The sequence below is a fragment of the Lissotriton helveticus genome, chromosome 2_1, assembly GCF_964261635.1.
Source record: "Lissotriton helveticus chromosome 2_1, aLisHel1.1, whole genome shotgun sequence".
Taxonomy (NCBI): domain Eukaryota; kingdom Metazoa; phylum Chordata; class Amphibia; order Caudata; family Salamandridae; genus Lissotriton; species Lissotriton helveticus.
In genome coordinates this window covers 737,061,920-737,074,368 of record NC_136059.1, presented here as the reverse complement: position 1 = coordinate 737,074,368, position 12,449 = coordinate 737,061,920, and the positions used below count along the sequence as shown (strand labels likewise).

Sequence of the window (12,449 nt, the reverse complement as noted above, 5' to 3'; positions counted from 1 at the left end):
GCTTATGCAGTGATTTGGGTCTAGTAATCTGTCTTTAAAGCTCACCAGGTGGGAGTCAGCTTTATCGACAAAGAGACGCAACACATAAAATGGCATATCCATAAGTGATGCCTGGACAAAACCTTAAAATCCTATGGATCGCAGCCATGCCTGGCGCCTGGTACCATGCTAGTGCCCACTGCTCAGGCAGTCAGTTGTGTCTATTCCAGAGCGGATCAAGTATTTGGCCGCATCCCGGCCATACTGAGTGGCCTGGGTTAAATTTGCCTAGATTTCATCTGGGACTTTTGGTAAAATTCCAGTCACAGTGTCCTGAAAGGCATGGGAGTAGTACACAAGCAAACAACTGGGGCTGATGGAGACGAGGGCAAGGCTGGCAGAAAAGAAAATTCTCGTCCCGAAGGCCTCTATTCTTTTCAACTAACTATGTGTGGAGGTTGCAGAGAAAGAGTTTGGGTTGACACCATTGGTGGATGTCTGTATCACAAGGCTTTCTGGGGTAGGATGTTGGGGCAAAAATGCAGGATCGCCTGGAGCTGGGCAGTGGCGATATGTCACTCCTCTTCTGACCAGAGGGAAAAATACGTTTTTGAGGCTGTCAGTAAGTACCTCAATAAAATGAATGAGAGGCTCTGATGAGGAATGTCCTGGTTGTAAAACCTAAGTAAGCATGTTTTTTTTTTACCTCCACAGAAGTTGAAGATCTGACACATTGAGAGCCCTTCTAATGACCATATTAAGAATGTGAAAGAACTAGTGGTGGGGGTTAGCCACCAATCCCATGTTCGGAAATGTGCTCGGCCTACTGGTCGCTTGAATCATCTTGTTGTGGGTAAAAACCCTCTCCATCGTCTTTATCATCCTAAAATTGTGGTAAATAAATAAATAATTACAGGATCTATTTTTGACTATAATCAATAAACAGGTAGCTCAATAAATAAGAGTCAAGATTCGAGGTAGCTGAAGTTGACAGGCTTTAATCAAGCATAAAGGACAGGAACAGGACAGCCTGTACGGGAATAGGATGGCAGGGCCCAGCAGCTGTCGGGCAGGATCTGGGAATTGGCTAGCAAACTTTAATATCCGTGCACAATATTTATAGTTAAACAAAATACATTGCATTCAATACAGTAGGCGTAGCAGTAGGCGGGGTTTGTAGCAGTCGCGAAAGATAAGGGCAACATGATGTAACAAGAAGGCGTGTACAGGGCGTATACATAGACATGTGATGCAAACGTAACAGAATATGTCATAAAAGGGGCGGAAATATGGAGGGGGCTACCTGAGCAGCTGTGACCTCTAACCTAGTGGTGCGCGCAAACTGGCAATGACGTGTTACCAGGAGGAACTGGGGGCTATGACTTCTGCGCTAGAAGAGGAGACTAAAGTCTGGAGTGTCAGAGCGACATGTACCCAAGCATATCTAGTATCTAGTACATAGTACATGTTGATAGAATCCAAAAGTTATCAGGGCAAAGGCTAACAGACTTTAAGACTGGTGCATGCATTATTCTACATGTAGTGCGTGTGTGAGGAATATTCTATGAACATTAATACAGTATTTCTCTTACATGGAGACATAAAGTCTAGACCATGACGGAAACTATTGATGCGATTCAGTAGCTCAGGAATGCAGAGAAGGAGGGCTGGACTGATAACTGGAAACATCACATATTCTTGGCAGACTGGGAGGCAGAGCCAGGCCGAGCCGGGCACTGCGTGGCATGAAAGTAAGCTAAGGGTCAGGGATACAGGTGGGGGCTGTATCGCTCCTTGGAGAGGGTTCAGAAAACAGGAGCTGAATCTGAGTCCGGGCCCTTTTGAGGCCTAGAAACAGGGATAATTCAATGAATTAACGTGCACACTGTGAAACGTGGCAACGTAGCTTTACATAGGCCTGATATTCGTTGTATTCACGAGGACTGAAAACTGACATACTAGAGATGGACACAACTGTAATTGCGTCGTTAATCGATCAGAGGGGAATACATGCATATCGATCATGCACATATGACATAACATGGGGAACACGTAGGCACATACAACATGGCAAAATTTACTTTTCCACATTCCCTCCTTGTGCCCTACGTTTCCATCAGGAAACATCTATATTCATGATGCCATCTATTATTTCATATAGCATCATTTGCTCGTCTCGAATTGTCTTGGAACGGGACTTAGGACTAGGAATACAAGAGGTAGCACAAATGCCACAAATCGCAGGGCCACATTGTATACAGAGGCAGCAACTGAATATGATCATTACTGCAATACCTAGGAATGACAATACTTTCCATCCCCAGGCAGATACAATACTCCAGAGCCAACCGGACCATGTCCAGGTGCCTGGATTCTGGTGTAACTGATGGGCAATTTTATGAAGTCTGGTTATAGCTGAATAAACAGACGGCGCGTTATTAGGAATGAAAATGCAGCAACTAGATCCGATGACTCTACATGCTCCTCCTCTATCGGCCAGTATGACGTCAAGAACGAGACGATTTTGGAGCACGACAAATCTCATAGCAGATTGCTCTTCAGTTAAGTTACCTAGAGCAGAAGTAGTCTCATTCACTACTGCTTCAAGGGTTCTGGTTAGTCTACGTATTAACTTACTATTCTGGATAGGTCCTATAAAGAAGAAGAAACCTTTATTGAAGTCTGTATACTGTTCTAGAGTAGTTTCAGTTTGATCGACAATTGGGGACTCAATCTCCCTTCTATGTCTGACGTGTACTAGATGTGTGTTTCTGTGATAATCAGATGGGGCTAGAAAAACTGGTGGCAGTAGGAAGGCAATGTAACATGTTCCATCCCAATCGAGGGGCAGACGAACATATGCGGTCTGACCACAAACAAAATAAGAATGACGTGAAGCTTTGAAAATAGATTTCCCACTGTCACTATACTCGACAGTAGTAGTACAATCACTATGTCCTACATGTGCGGAACCATTATTTCTGACACATAATTCGCCTTTGACTGGTAATACTGAAATAGCAGGTAAGTCTGGAGTAGTATCAGACTGAACATTCAGGACCATAAAATTCGAAGAATAATTACCTAAATTATAAACTTCATTTTCTAGATCTAACCCTGTTCTATGGGAGAGACCTTGCTTGTCTGGAAAACATGTTCTATTCAGAAGGGACATATCATTGGAGGATGACGTTAACGTGGACCATGCTCCACACGAACCATTATGTGAAAACGGATAAGGAAAGAGTGGCAGAACTCCCTTCGGTGTCTGGAAAGGGGGGAGTCGACCACACACCCAACAATTAGTAGCATTGCTGGTCTGGTGTGAATAGTGTAACATTCTGATAAATGTATTATTTCTCATAGCAAGACGATAGGTTAGCTCGTGAGGAGGCAGATCACTAAATGTGTGCTCTACTGTAGCATTAGAAAACTTATTTACATGTGAACTTGGAAAACATAAATGTAATGCATAACTTGTGCAGGTAACCATCAAACCTAGAAACAATAAGAAACTTAGAAAAACGATACATCGTATAGAGTTTTGACTAACTCTCTCACTATGGGGGTCTATCTCATACATGTCAGATACCTGTCTAACCGTTTCACCCGAGAGGGACTTAGACAATTAAACTGGCTGACTTATTTTGCTAGACCGGAGCTTTAACTTATACTCCTGTTGCGGAGTTTTCGCTAACAGAGGAACTTTCAGTTCAGGATTCAGATCAAAGTCTGGTTTCAGGCAGTCTTTAGAAATGGAACAGTCCTTAGAAAATGTCTTGTCTGGTAGTCCATGAAATTTCTTTATATGGGACAGATGGACCCACCCCTTGCGGCCTTCCAACTTCACGGCCGTGCGGGTGGTCAGGAGAACAAGTCGCGGCTCCTTCCAACGAGGCTCCAGCGGACTTGAACGATCAAAGTTCCTTACAAGGACAAGGTCGCCTGGAATGACCTCATGCGGTTTCACTTCGGTATTGTCTGGAAATGCAGCGGCAACCTGTGAACGACAAGAGTGTAGGGCAGACATCAAGGAAGCTAGGTAATCTGTCAACATATTACTGGAAACATCTGTAATACTGCGGGGTCTAGGTGTACCCCACATATTTGGGGGGCGGCCGAATACGACCTCATAAGGGGACAGACCTGATCTGGAATGTGCAACCATCCTCATGAAGAATAAAGCAACTGGCAGGGCAACTAGCCAGTCTACACCTTTCTCTTTACATGTCTTGGCAATACGGATTTTCAGGGTCTGATTATGTCTCTCTACGAGACCGGCTGCTTCAGGATGGCGTACACAATGGAACTTCCACTGGTACCCTAACAAAAGGGAAACATGTTTCATTAACTCGGATGAGAATGGCTGGCCGTTATCAGAATACACGACCCTAGGGAGTCCATAACGGGGAAAGAATTCACGAACCAACTGCTTGGCAGTGGTCGCGGCTGTGTAATCTGGAACTGGATATGCTTCTGTCCACCTGGACAAAGCGCATACAACTACGAGGACATACTTGAAACCTCGACATCGCTCCATCTGAATATAATCCATCTGGAGGACTTCAAAAGGGTGGTCAGGGGGTTGGAATCCACCTTGTTCCACCGGGACACTTTTACCTGGATTGAACTGACAACATATCATACAGGTACGGACTTTCTGCTTGGCTGCAGCTCGTAAGTGCTTGTTGAACCAAAGGTTCTGAATACTGTCTAACATAGCTTTTTCTCCTAGATGTGCTGGACTATGTGCGGTATTAATAATGACTTGAACCATAGAGTCGGGGAGAAACCATGTGGCTTTTCCCTTCGTCAACCATCCCTGATCTGTCTGGACCCCTCCTTGTTCGGACCATTTCTTGATTTCTTCAGGAGTAGCATGTAACTGTATGTCTATGACATCTTGTGTAGGGTCCTTAACTGTCATACAAGTAGTCTGATCTGGATTGAATGTCTGTGTTGTGTTAACTGGAATGTCTAGAGTCTGAGCTGTAAGCTTAGCTGTTCGATCTGCTAGATCGTTACCTTGGGAAATAATGTCAGTAACTTTCGTATGTGCTTTGCACTTCATAATAGCGATAGCTGTCGGTAAATGTATTGCATCTAACAGAGCTTGAATGAGGAGACCATGCTGAATCTTGTTTCCATGAGAAGTCATGAAACCTCTCTCCTGCCAGAGCACTCCGAAGTCGTGTACAACTCCGAATGCGTAACGTGAATCTGTGTATATGTTTACTTTCAGGTTCTTGGCACGTATGCAGGCTTGGGTCAGAGCGACTAGCTCTGCTGCTTGAGCAGACAGGGTGTCAATACGATGTGTTTCTATAACTTCAGTTTCAGTAGTCACTGCATACGCGGCTACTAGATCTCCTGTACTAGTTCTCATACATGAACCATCCACATAAAGTGTCAGGTCGGGATTAGGTAATGCAATGTCTGTCAGGTCTTGTCTTGGCTATATGGTCACTCCACCTGGTCAGGACTTTCATTTCTTCCGGATCTTTATCCGGATAATCTTGTTCTCTTATCAAACAATTAATTAGAAACTTTAAAAGCATGAGCTGGATCTCGACTTTTCTTTGAGACATGGCCTCGCCAATACTTCCTGGATCTACTCCTGTACGGATGAAACGATATATTCTGTCTAGATATTCTTTCATATTCGGTAGGGTGTCCAAATATTCGGTCACCCGCCTTACACGCAATGAATACAGGACCATACCATCATCGCCTGGGACTGGATCATAACGGCATTCTGTAAGAGCTCGTTTGATATCTGCAACTGACTGATTTTTGGGCGACCGCTGTAACGCTCGGGCATGTAGCTCGGTTAATGTCAGACGTCTGTGCTGAGGCGGGGTTCCAGGAGGACTTCCCCCCGAGGCCCCTAAACTAGAATCGTCGACGGGTATTGTACGTGCTGGCAGAGTGACTGATGTAGCGGGTACATGTACTGTAGGCTGGACCGGGGGTACCGTAACAGGTGCTGTAACGGGTGCCCCGGTGGCTGGAGGAACAGGAATTACATTATTTACGGGAGCTGGCGGAACAGGATTTGCATATTCTGGGACTGTGTCGTCCAAATAGGACGAGAGAAAAATATCAGCTGCAGTCGGTTTGTGACGTAGCTTAATCGGAACTAATGGCGGCGGAAAATTACATGGTGCTTCCGGGGTTGCTTTTGGCAAGCCCTCGGCAAGAAGAGGATACATACCCTTAATGAGGGCATTTCTCTGTCTGTCTGACTGTTCGGCTTTAACTCGTTCACCTATTTCGATTAATTCCCTTTCTTGGGCTCTTTCTAAGGATTCTCTACTTAATTCTGTCTTTCTGATTTCTTTTTCAGTTCTTTTATGAGATTCTTTGCGCCATAACTCGATGGCATCTTTCTGGGACTGTCTGGCTTTCTTTTTCCATAATACTTCTTTTACTCGCATGATACACTCGGCATCCCATGTGCCTGACATGGGCCATCTATACTTTTCTTCTAATTCTTTGGTGTACTCCACCCATAAGTCTAGATATAATATGGCACTTATGCCATGCTTTTGATACATAAAATGACCTGGACTGTCCCTAGGCGGGACAGGAACTGCTTCTTCGAGCAGACCTTTTCTGGTTTTTAACTGACTTCGTGAACAGAGGCATAACTTAGACTGGAATCTGGACACAATACAATACACGATAAACACAATAATAACTTAAGAAAACAAATCACTCATACCACGACATTGAAAACACATGAAATAACATTTAAAACAACAGTTCGGACAGAATATTACCTGGAATACTGAAAACAGAATACATGAATTTCTCGAGAACAGAACTTACTAGAACAGAAACTTACTAGAATGACTAGATGCACTGCTAAAACAGTACGAAACTTACCGGTCCCATAAAGAGACACGTCAGGACCCGCATCCACCTAGGTGGACACTTCGTGTTGGATCTGTGTACCCAAACCCACGGACCAGAGACAAATTAATTGACCCTGTCTAGATACTACCCCAGCAACGGTACTCACCGGGCAGCAAGAACGGAAGGCCTCGGACTGGACTGGACTGCTACGACGACAGACGGACGAACTTCGGACTTCAGTTACATTACAGGTGGGCCTCCGGATACCTCGGACCTTGGACTCTCGGCTTGGGCTCTGGTCGGGACTCGCCGCGTTCCTCCACCGCCTCGTCTGGATGCTGGACCGCAACCTCCGTCTCCTCCGTGGGCCTGAGGGATACTTGAAGCAGAAATATCTGCATGTGGCCGGTATGGTTCCGTCACGGCTGCAGAGGATCAGGGGGCCTGCGTGGCTTCTCCGGCGCGTGGGGAAAGGGCAAGTCCCTATTCGGGCGCCATTATGTGGTAAATAAATAAATTATTACCGGATCTATTTTTGACTATAATCAATAAACAGGTAGCTCAATAATTAAGAGTCAAGATTCGAGGTAGCTGAAGTTGACAGGCTTTAATCAAGCATAAAGGACAGGAACAGGACAGCCTGTACGGGAATAGGATGGCAGGGCCCGGCAGCTGTCGGGCAGGATCTGGGAATTGGCTAGCAAACTTTAATATCCGTGCACAATATTTATAGTTAAACAAAATACATTGCATTCAATACAGTAGGCGTAGCAGTAGGCGGGGTTTGTAGCAGTCGCGAAAGATAAGGGCAACATGATGTAACAAGAAGGCGTGTACAGGGCGTATACATAGACATGTGATGCAAACGTAACAGAATATGTCATAAAAGGGGCGGAAATATGGAGGGGGCTACCTGGGCAGCTGTGACCTCTAACCTAGTGGTGCGCGCAAACTGGCAATGACGTGTTACCAGGAGGAACTGGGGGCTATGACTTCTGCGCTAGAAGAGGAGACTAAAGTCTGGAGTGTCAGAGCGACATGTACCCAAGCATATCTAGTATCTAGTGTTTAGAGTACATGTTGATAGAATCCAAAAGTTATCAGGGCAAAGGCTAACAGACTTTAAGACTGGTGCATGCATTATTCTACATGTAGTGCGTGTGTGAGGAATACTCTATGAACATTAATACAGTATTTCTCTTACATGGAGACATAAAGGCTAGACCATGACGGAAACTATTGATGCGATTCAGTAGCTCAGGAATGCAGAGAAGGAGGGCTGGACTGATAACTGGAAACATAACATATTCTTGGCAGACTGGGAGGCAGAGCCAGGCCGAGCCGGGCACTGCGTGGCATGAAAGTAAGCTAAGGGTCAGGGATACAGGTGGGGGCTGTATCGCTCCTTGGAGAGGGTTCAGGAAACAGGAGCTGAATCTGAGTCCGGGCCCTTTTGAGGCCTAGAAACGGGGATAATTCAATGAATTAACGTGCACACTGTGAAACGTGGCAACGTAGCTTTACATAGGCCTGATATTCGTTGTATTCACGAGGTCTGAAAACTGACATACTAGAGATGGACACAACTGTAATTGCGTCGTTAATCGATCAGAGGGGAATACATGCATATCGATCATGCACATATGACATAACATGGGGAACACGTAGGCACATACAACATGGCAAAATTTACTTTTCCACAAAATTCAGGTTGGCACTAGTCAGAGTCTAACCCAAAAATCTTTAGATGAGGACGACTTCTAGGGGGAAGCACTGTATTATCCGAATCAGAAGGGATTGGCGTTTGTCATGTAGGCAATGAACTCATGAGCAGCCTTGTACGAGGTCAGAACAAACTTGGTTCATAGTCAGAGAGTCACTATGGATTCAGCATCGGTGTAGGGACCGGCATGGCTTGTGGCGCCAGAGCTGAAACGTAAGCAGATCAAAATGGGAGGAACTGTAGGCAGTAACTCAGCTGGAGGTCTACCTGGATCGGTAGGGCCAAAGGCATGCCTAGAGCGTACCAGAAAGGTACCAGAGATGAAAATCATGGCATCTTTAAATGCCCCATCTGACTGGGGGTGAATGTCTGCATTGCCCAGCATTCCGTCCATCAATTGTTTCTTGTGCAGATGTCGCCCTCCGTAGGAAGGGTATGCCAAGACGTGGGTCCCGTGCTCACCACACCACTGGATTCAAGCTAGCCTGGCTGATAAAGGGTGATGCCCTGTAACCGGTCCCAGGATGTTTGTTTCCAGTCCAGGAAGGACCTGGCTTGGCAGTTCAGGTTGGACTGGTCCCACAAGGAACAGGGTCAAGACTGGTTTGCATATGGCTGGGTCCAAACTGGGGTGGTGAGGTGAGCAAAAGAATGATGGAATAAACCCAGATCCTTGTGACTGGGGGTGAATGTTTGCATTGTCCAGCATTCTGTCCATCAATTGTTTCTTTTGCATCTGCTGTTGCGTCATTGATCGATCTGGAAACTCAGTTCCTCAGCAGAGGACTGAGAAAGAGACCACATCCTTGAAACTTCTCCAAGGAAGAGTGGTGAGGTTAGAATGAGACTTATTTGTACTTTTTGTGAATTTTATTTGACTTGGACTGACCTGAAGGCTTGGAGTGCAATGAAGATTGGGTGCAGGACAAGGTCTGAGTCCTAGACTGAGTGGGAGCAGCCTTTAAGTGATTTCCAGTTATGTTCGGGGTGTACAGCTTGGGTTTGTGGTCCTGGATCACCTTCAGATTCATCAGGGCACATGCCACAAATGATTTGGAGACATGGCCTGACCATAGACATCAAAGGCATATATTGTGGGGGTCTGTCACAGATATGTGCTTGTGGCAGTCCCTACAATACTTAAGACTGTGCTCTTAGGGGTGCCTCTTACCTTACACGGTCGAAACATTTTGCCAGCAAAGCTCATCATCTGCCAGGGAAAAACAGAGCAGCTGGCCCGGTATAGGCATACGAAGGTGCGGAAAGAAAAGAGTTGACGTCAGCATGCATTGGTGGCGCTTATGTATGGCTTTGGTTGCTACTTTGTGGCGAAGAAGAGTTGACGTAGTGTCGCACGATGCCACCTACAGGCACGCAAGGGCTAAGCTAAAGCATTATCTGGATACAGTCTGCTGCTTGGAGATAATCACATGGAGAGGACTCAGAAGTTAGAGGTAGCTATCCAAAATCTTTTTTATAAGCTGCAATAAATACAAAATCAAACCAGTAGCCTTGGCCTTCAATTAAGAAAAACTACACCACAATAAAGTGTAATCTACTGGATTCACTGGAAATCAGGCAATTCCGTTTTTTGCACAAAGTTTCTAGATCTCGGGTATGGGTAAATGTGGCACATAAATTAAATTCCTACAGAAATGTGTACTCTTCCTAGGCGGTGACCATCTGCCAAAGTTCAGAAGGCTTAAACCTGGGAGAAGATAATTCGCTGTGCAGAGCCCAAAATCATGGAACACTCCCCCCATCTACACAGGGGGAACAACAAATACTAAGTGTCCTTCAGGATTCTACTGAAAAACCAGAACTGTCCAGCTGCCATATGACTGATATCAGACATCCATAGAAAGAGCAAAGAAGAACATCACATCAGGATACCTGCTGTGCAGTTGTACCAATACATCTAAAGAAGAATGCCATCCGACTGGGTATACCTGCTACCTTTCAGACTCATTGACTGTTATGATGTTATTTGACTTTCGGGATTAGCCAGTGGATTACTAGACAACTAAGGCCTCTTGACAACAAGGTTGATGAGAAGGTAGCTAAGCCAAGAGATCTTCCAAAGCCCCTTGGAATTGTGTCAATAAAACATCCACTAATAAGACAAACAAACCTAAACCACTGCAGAAATGTCACAGACTACAGTATAGTGGAGTCTGGTACTCCATTACAGCAAACTAGAAATACTGCTCTTCAGAAAGCTTCCCCTGGTGGTAAACATAAAAGCAGATATGGGATGCATTGCTGGCAATGAATCAGGTGGTCAAATCCGTAGTCTCAACATTGTGATTATTCTTAACTGCATCAGACTCCAGAAAATGAACACATGAAAGGAAAAATCTGCAGAACTCTTTCAGGTGACAGGGTCTACAAATAGGACACACACTCTAATACTAGGAATTGCAAAGGGTGTTAGAAAATTACGGCTCCTTTCATAAACCTTTGTGCTGAAGACAGGAGATTCTTTTACTTAATTCAGAAGCCAAGAAGCTGTAAAACACTTTAGGTTTAAGCTCATATCATGCATCCTCTTGTGTTTGTGGTGAGAAGGGCCAACCACAATAACAAAGATGGTTGTTGGTGGTTGCTCCCCTAGCACTCACCGTTTTGGGCACATGATGAGGAAGTAATTTTGAGGGGGGTTTTGTCAGCATTAGCTTCAGGACCAAGAAGTACTGCAGGATGGAGAGGACCACAAATATGAAAGGGTTAACAAACGAATGTAAGTTTTATTAGTCAATACACAGACTACCTGGTGAGAGCATTTAGCCAGAGCCTAATAGACCTTCTAGGGAGACCTGGCAGGAATAGATGGTTCAAGTAACTTGCTTTAAATGGTGTTTTTTAAAGATATCCAAAATGCCAGGGAGTCGAGGTTTTTCTCAAATTATTTGCAGAAAAGAGACACAGAATGAAAGGGCACAACTTACTAATTAGTAATGAAACGTCTCAAGCATTGTATACAAAATTACAAATGCAAAGGAAAACAAACAAGGATGCTCTAAAAGAAAACAAAAACAAGCGGCCTAAGCAATAAAATGGGATAAAAAGAAAGAATCTCACATCCAGTTATAAATGACTGAGCTTGCAGCCTGCAAAAGATACATGAATGCATTGGCTCAGGGACTTTCAAAATCCTGAAGCCATATACATAGTTCCTAGTAATTTCACATTCACACTTAAGGTGCCAAAGAACAGGGATAAACTGTAAATAAATGGTATTTCCTAACGAAATACATGATTGATAGGCACTCCTTGAGTGCTATTGCATCTAAGTAAATAAGGAAAAATAATTTAAATCGAAGAGACACATTTAAGACTGTACACAATAAAACACAATATTAGGCAGACTATGGACGAAAACATAACTGTTCATGCCTTTATATAGCAATTGCGCATAGAAATTCTCTCTACATTGTATTTTCACCAAAATTAATAACAGTACCATTTTCAGAGGACAAGCAACAGTCAGTCTGGAGAGGAAGTCGAATAAGTATTGAAACTGGTGTGTAGTTTTCCTTAGAAATGTCAGATGGGTTTATAATAAATGTATGCAATGGTAAAATACTGATTTTTTTCATATGTAGAACAAGGGGTCATCTTTGTAGAATATCAGATTGAGTTATGCAGGACTGCGTTTGTAGCACAGGAAGATAAACAAATGTTAACTGAGCCCATGAAAATCATTTTCCTTTGAGGCCACGGGATGGCTTTGTACCCGTTACAATATATTTAACATATTGCACCAATGTACGCAGTGTACCAATTTACATATGTTAACATACAGGCAGTGACCAAGAGATGGTAATTGCAACTTGTATCCATAGAACAGATATGAAACTGACAGCTGTCTGAAAGCGGTAAAAGCTTA

General features: G+C 44.2%; 1 protein-coding gene across 2 annotated transcripts in view; it reads right to left on the bottom strand.

The window, feature by feature from the left end:
- PPIP5K2 (diphosphoinositol pentakisphosphate kinase 2) overlaps positions 1-12,449 on the bottom strand; it is a 1,596,028-nt gene that overhangs the window by 397,820 nt on the left and 1,185,759 nt on the right. The gene's annotated exons all lie outside the window — the stretch shown is intronic.